This window comes from Nomascus leucogenys, unplaced genomic scaffold, assembly GCF_006542625.1.
Source record: "Nomascus leucogenys isolate Asia unplaced genomic scaffold, Asia_NLE_v1 000874F_76848_qpd_obj, whole genome shotgun sequence".
Taxonomy (NCBI): Eukaryota; Metazoa; Chordata; class Mammalia; order Primates; family Hylobatidae; genus Nomascus; species Nomascus leucogenys.
Window position 1 is genome coordinate 68,491 of NW_022095881.1, and position 7,129 is coordinate 75,619.

General features: G+C 37.7%; 1 pseudogene; it reads left to right on the plus strand.

The window, feature by feature from the left end:
* The first annotated feature begins 467 nt into the window (after positions 1-467).
* LOC115833744 lies at positions 468-5,868 on the plus strand (annotated as a pseudogene).
* Positions 5,869-7,129: the final 1,261 nt, after the last annotated feature.

A 7,129-nucleotide genomic window follows, 5' to 3' on the forward strand; every position in this document is an offset into this window, starting at 1 on the left:
CCAAAGTGCTGGGATTACAGGCATGAGTGACCACGCCCTGCCAAACATGTACATATTTTTAATCTTCTTGCTGTTCCTAAACAGTATGGCATTACAAGTATTTATACAGCATTTACATTGTGTTAGGCATTCAAAGTAATCTAGACATAAAGTATTCAGGAGGATAGGTTTAGGTTACATACAAATCCCACACCATTTACTAATAAGAGACTTGAACATCTTAGGATCTTGGAATCTCAGGGAGTCCTGGACCGAATCTTCAATGGCTAATGAGGGAAAACTTTATAAATCCAGCATGTTTGCGTTTACTATGTCTCAGTTTGTACTGGAGCTAACTTATTAGACATATTGGACAGAGCTCAAGTAGACAAGGAAAATGGTCCACTGGCCTTTTTTTCCTTTTCATCGGGGCAAATAAAAATAAGAGAGAGAAATCCTCACTTTTTTTTTTTTTAATTTTCAGAAACATGGATTCAGACGCCCTGCAAGTCTTCCAGAATGAGCTCATTTGCTGCGTTTGCATGAGCTACTTCATAGACCCGGTCACCATTGACTGTGGGCACAGCTTTTGCAGGCCCTGCCTCTGCCTCTGCTCAGAAGAAGGCAGAGCACCAATTCACTGCCCTTTGTGCAGACAAATCTCAGAGAAGCCCAACTTCAACACCAATGTGGCACTCAAAAAGCTGGCTTCCCTAGCCAGACAGACCAGACCTCAGAACATCAACAGCTCAGACAATATCTGTGTGCTCCATGAGGAGACTAAGGAGCTCTTCTGTGAGGCTGACAAGAGATTGCTCTGTGGGGCCTGCTCTGAGTCACCAGAGCACATGGCTCACAGCCACAGCCCAATAGGATGGGCTGCTGAGGAATGCAGGGTACGTGATGCCTCTAAGGCAGTTTGAATTATACAGAATCCCAAATAAGAATGATGAGGGCCTATGATAATGATGGTGATGAGAATGCAGATGGTGGAGGTGGTGATTATTCCATGTCAATCATAACGCATAAATGTGTCCTTTCAATGTTGCTGACTAATTTGGCACTCTAATCATAGCTGTGTTGAGACTTCAGTAAAGGAGGTTTCCTTAGAAACGGTGTTCAGACGTGTAGAATGGGGCTGTGGAGCAGGTGGCCAGCACCAAGAACACTGTTCAAAGTCAGGTTATATAAAAGCCAGTTTCTCAGAAAATTGATGATATTATCTGAAGGGTCCCTTAAAACTCTCTATTATGGTTCTATCACTTTTCACAACCAACTTATTAGAACCAAATGTGTTGAACTTGGAAAACTCTGACCACTCCACTCTAACTTACGTTTCTTTCAATTACAGCCTTCTTTTTATTGATAAGGGGATGAAATCTACTATACTGCCTTCATTATTGCTAAGCTTCTTGCTTCTTTTGCAGGAGAAACTTATAAAGGAAATGGACTATTTATGGAAAATCAATCAAGAGACACGAAACAATCTAAATCAGGAAACTAGCAAATTTCATTCATTAGAGGTAAGAATGAAAATGTTTTCTTTGTTTTTATGCAAATAAACACAATGTTAGCTTATAATTTTTAGCTAAATTCAAACTACCAGTTGAAAGATAGTGATTTCATCCCAAGAAAATGTAGTGATTTCAATTGATATAATAGGAGTTGCAAACAGAGAAGCCCACACAAGCTAGCCAAATTAATTCTGGTATATTGGATAAACGGCATGATGTGTATTCTAGTTCAAATTTGAAGGTTGGTATAAACCTTTTCAGACACTGCAGATGAGACAACATTTCACTAAGACAGGGTATGAGGAAGATGAAAGAAATAGAATAGTATATAGAATAAAAATATGGTAAAAGTAAAAAAACTGCGTAATATGCTGTATGGCTAAATGTTTTTTAACATGTAGGCGAATCAGACACGGAAAAATCCTAAAAGAGAGATTAATAGAGGAAATAATTGACTCAGTAACAACTGTGAAGAAGCATCACAGTGACTGAAACCGGGAGTCTTTATACAGGTTTGATTTAAAAAGGGAGAGAGAATAGGAACATTGAAAAAGATGGACAGAAGAAGATAGCAAATATTCAAGACTCCTTGCAAGAGTGAGGCAGAAAGTTTATAAGTTGCTTGATTAAACTCAGCATATAATTATTTGAAGTTTTCTATTGAGAGTGAGAACATGTAATCCTTTTAACCAAACATCTCTGCAGAACTATGTGTCATTAAGGAAGATGATAATCCGTATTCAATATCAAAAGATGCATATATTTCTCGAAGAGGAGGAGCAATTGCATCTGCAGGCACTGGAAAGAGAAGCAAAAGAGCTTTTCCAACAACTACAAGACAGTCAAGTGAGAATGACCCAACATTTGGAAGGGATGAAAGACATGTACGGAGAGCTGTGGGAGACATGCCGCATGCCTGATGTGGAGCTGCTCCAGGTGAGGAGGGAGGGTCCATCCTCAGAGACAGGAAGCCTTTGCTGGACAATGCTGCCAGGACATGCAAATATCACCTGCATATGTCACTGCTCTAAGCTAAGTGACACATGCTCTCTGACTTCCACCATTACATTTTTCCAGTCATTTATGACTGCATACTTTGGTAATCTTTGGGAAATTTTTGCCATTTTAGCTGATAACATATAACAAAGTTCTCTTCAATATAATTTGGAGTACTATCCACACAGAGAGATCATCCAAAATCATTAGAACTCTAGGCCAGGGGAAGGTTAGTAATACTCCATTTACATGCCCTAGTTCCTCCTCACTCTGATCTCCCAGAGAGCAGTGATTTGCTGAAGACATTGAGGGGTTTCCCCTTGCCTGGGCAAGATTTCTCAAAGCTGCTCATCAGTGTCCATGCACTCTGTTTCTCATATGGTTCTCTGTTTTGTTTTAATAGTTGTCATGTGTGGTCAGACCTTTCCTTGGAAATAAGATTAGGAAATTAATGACACTGGAAACCTAGATATCTTTGCTTTACTCCACCGTCTCTTGCTGAGCTCCTTTCTTCTTAATGCACACTAGTGAAGCTTTTTCTTGTTTAGTTGAGGTTCTGTTATTCACGTAGCCTTGAATGATTCCTTAGCAGGAAATAAAAAGATATACATTATTAAAACACTAAAACAGAAAGAAACAAGTGTATGAGAAAAGATGCAGAAGGAAAAATCTCTCATAATTACCATTATCTTTTATTTTTTTGCAGGATGTGGGAAATGTATCAGCAAGGTGAGTTCACACTAAAAAAAAAAAATGCTATTTCTGAAAAGTTTGTTCTCTTGTGAATGAAGGGGATGTATACATTTTGAGTACTAACATCGTGGTCAGTGGCTATTTCCAATTTTGTTTCAAAAGAGGGCCTGAGGTCTTCTTCTCTTTGGTCTAGAAAGTTTTCATCTTAAAATTTGTATGAATTAAAATTTACATAAAAACAATTTGCCATTCGGAAGTTTGTTCTCCCAATCCATCCATCCTGACCAGCCATACCCCACAGATCTTAATACAAAATTACTCGGAGGAATCATAGGGGCGTCTTCTACTCTGGAGGGGTGGGAGGTAAAAAAAAAAAAAAAAAAAAAAGGCAGAGGGAGGAGAGAGATTCCCTAAGGATGGGCTGAGGAGGGATGTTTTGTTCCTAAAAGCATCAATGACCCGGGCCTGCTCCATCACCATACACCAAGTTCTAGGAAAGACCTCAGGAAAATGGTTGCCTCCGGACCCTCAGCAGCAGGGTTCTCAGGCTGGAATTAGACTCCTTTGATTTGCCCAAAAGCTTAAAGCCTTTTGTCTCAGTGAACATTCGCTGTTAGACACTGACTAGCATTAGTGAAAACTGCAGCCTGAGGTCCCAAAGGTTTTTGTCTGAGTTTTCTGCTCTCTGAAATATTTCCAAGATTTCTGCCTACCCTCAGGGGGTGTGATGGGCAGAGGGAGGCAATGACTTTTAATGGCTTAAGAAGTTGTATAATGTCTGAGAATAACATATCTGGGGAAATTGGGTTTTTATGGAAGTAAATTTTAGAAAACGTAACATCCTTGTAGCCTCTAGAGTGTGGAATAAAATGTACAACCAGTTAACCAGAACTGGCAGAATTCTGAGGAAACATCTTATATGAAAATGTGATATCTTTGTATGACTGTGTGATTAACTCTGGGCCTGGAAATACAACTGAGGCCATTTTTTTTTTGCAGGATTGATTTGGCACAGATGCAAAAGCCCCAGCCAGTGAACCCAGAGCTCACTTCATGGCGCATAACTGGAGTCCTAGACATGCTCAACAACTTCAGAGGTAAGAGCTAGCTGCTTGGCAGTCCAGCCTCAAATTATTTCCTTATTGGGTCCCTTGGTTGAGGCTTTTCCTATTTAAGTTTTATTAGTTTTGACATGTAGGTAATACATAGTTTTCCAAAACATGTGCATCTTCTCTACCTGCATAGTAATATTACAATGATCAAAACTCAATTTCCTGACTTACAGTTTGATGAAAACGTAAAGCAAGATACACAGTTTATCTGCAGAATAAGAGGACAAAGAATATTCAGATCATGTAGTTATGAAGACACTAGTTCTCATGTTGGCATCAGTATTTTGTGTTTATTCAATTTAATTCAATTTTGAAGGCTTACATTTGGCATAATGGTTTTTAATTGTTTGTATTCTATGTGCATTTACATGCATTCTACAAGTAACCTTTATTATTTACAAAATCAGAACATTTTGATCAACAAAGAAAATGACTAAAATATCCATGATCAGGACAATTCTAATGCCATCAGATACATCTCGTAACAAGTGAAAGGTGAGGGATCTGTGAACGTGGCTTAACCATGTTGGGCCCATTCTAGAGAGCAGGTCTAAGTAGCTGAGGGCAGGACCCCAGAGTAGATTGAATCAGGAGCTAAACAGATAATGTAAAGCCAGAGTATTCTTTTCAGTAACTTATAAATTTTACATGTGTTAATTTCTACCAAATTTTTGATGTTTGAGACTATAACAGGCATTACTTACATTCCAATAAATACTCACATCACAGCAAATTGATGTCTACCTGTTGATGATCTTAAAGACAAATAATACAAGAAGATTTTTCTATTGAAGAAAAAAAACATTTTAGATAGTCCTGAAACAAACTATGCAGAGATAGACATTAAATCATTACTTGGCCCAGTGATATGGTCACATTTTTCTCTGTTATTTAAGGAATAATACATAATTGTTATGCTGTAGAGGTGTAATAACATTTCATCTTCATGGATGCATGGGGCTAACTCTCTTGGCTTCCTTTTTCTGTATTTTCTTGGAAGAAGAGCAAATGAAGTTAATAATTGGGCCACAGAGCCTCTGTCCCTCATAGCACTCACTAATATAATATTTTTTCCTTGACAGTGGATAATGCTCTGAGTACGGAAATGATTCCTTGCTATATAAGCCTTGCTGAGGATGTGAGATATGTGATATTTGGAGATGACCATCTCAGTGCTCCCGTGGATCCCCAGGGAGTGGAGAGCTTTGCTGTGTGGGGACGCAAGCATTCACCTCCGGCAGGCATTACTGGGAGGTGGATGTGACCCTCTCCTCCAACTGGATTCTGGGAGTCTGTAGAGATTTCAGGACTGCAGATGCCAATATCGTTATTGATTCTGATGAAACCTTTTTTTTAATATCCTCAAAAAGCAGCAATCACTGTATCTCTCCACCAACTCTCCACCTTTAATTCAGTATGTGCAAAGGCCTCTGGGTCGGGTTGGGGTGTTTCTGGATTATGATAATGGATCTGTGAGTTTTTTTGATGTTTCTAAAAGTTCTCTTATCTATTGTTTTCCACCTTCCTCCTTCTCTTCCCCTCTGAGGCCTTTCTTTTGCTTTGGTTGTACATGAAAAGTTGGCTTCATGATGATTTATTGTGACCTCCCATATATGAGGCAAATAGTGTCCTAAGACCCTATGTGTGAGAGCCTGTGAGCTCATTGTAACTTCATGGAATGTAATTACTTTATGTTATAAATGGATAACCACCTTGAATGGGTACATTTGTTAATTCAGTTATTTTAATTAATAAATTATTGTGGAATCTTTACTAGAATATCAATAATTTTTTTTCTACTAGTTTTTTTGAGATTCATTCACTTACCGTGAAAGTCATGTTCTAATGTATTTAATTCAGAGATTGTTAGTATATCACACTTGTGCAGGCATCAGAGCTCTCTACTGCCTGTGCACTTTTATCACTTCCAGAAGAATCCCAATACACATTAATATTTATTCTCCATTCGCCCTCCCCATTCCTCGACAGCACTTAATCTACTTTTTATGTTTTTGCATTCAGGTAAATAAAATCATACAATGTAAGTTCTTTTTTAAATCTGATTTCTTTTTCAGAAATTAGTCTAACAAAACTGAGACACATTCTTGACTAGCACTTTATTTCTGTACTAAATTTAGGAGACATGTAAATGGCAAGTTTCCTAAGTGAAATAAGACAGACACACAGACAAAAATACTTCATGGTCCCACTCATATTTGAAATCAATTTTCAAAAGTTCAATACATTAAAAAAGTTGGTTACATTGGTGGGAAGAAAATAGGTAAATGAAGGGTAAAAGTTGTAAAGGTGCATTAACGTAGAATAAATGAATGTGATGTACAAACTGTAGGTATATTAGATAATCTTGTATTGTTTTGGGGAAATATTCTGAGAGACTAGATTTTTGGTGTTCTTATCATAAAAAAGAAGCACAGCTAAGTGATATGATCAATTTGTTAATTTTCTCCATTATAGTAATCATTTCCTTATGCACATGTATCTCAAAACGACATATTGTTCACCTTGAAAACATAAAATAAAACAAATTAAAACATAAAGGTAATTTTTGTTCTTGCATGTAAGATGAAAATAAGTGAAGACTGGGTCAGTAATAAAAATGCTTTGCTGAATTAAGAGAATTCTAATAAAATATGCTTAGTTGGGAAGCTATCTGTATTAAATAAAATTGATCTAAAGCTGGTTACAGTGGCATTACTTGTAATCCCAGTGCTTTGGGAGGCCAAGGCAGAAAAATCACTGGAGGCCAAGAGTTTGAGATCAGCCTGGGCGACATAGTAAGACCTTATCTCTACCAAAAAATAAACAGAAAATTAG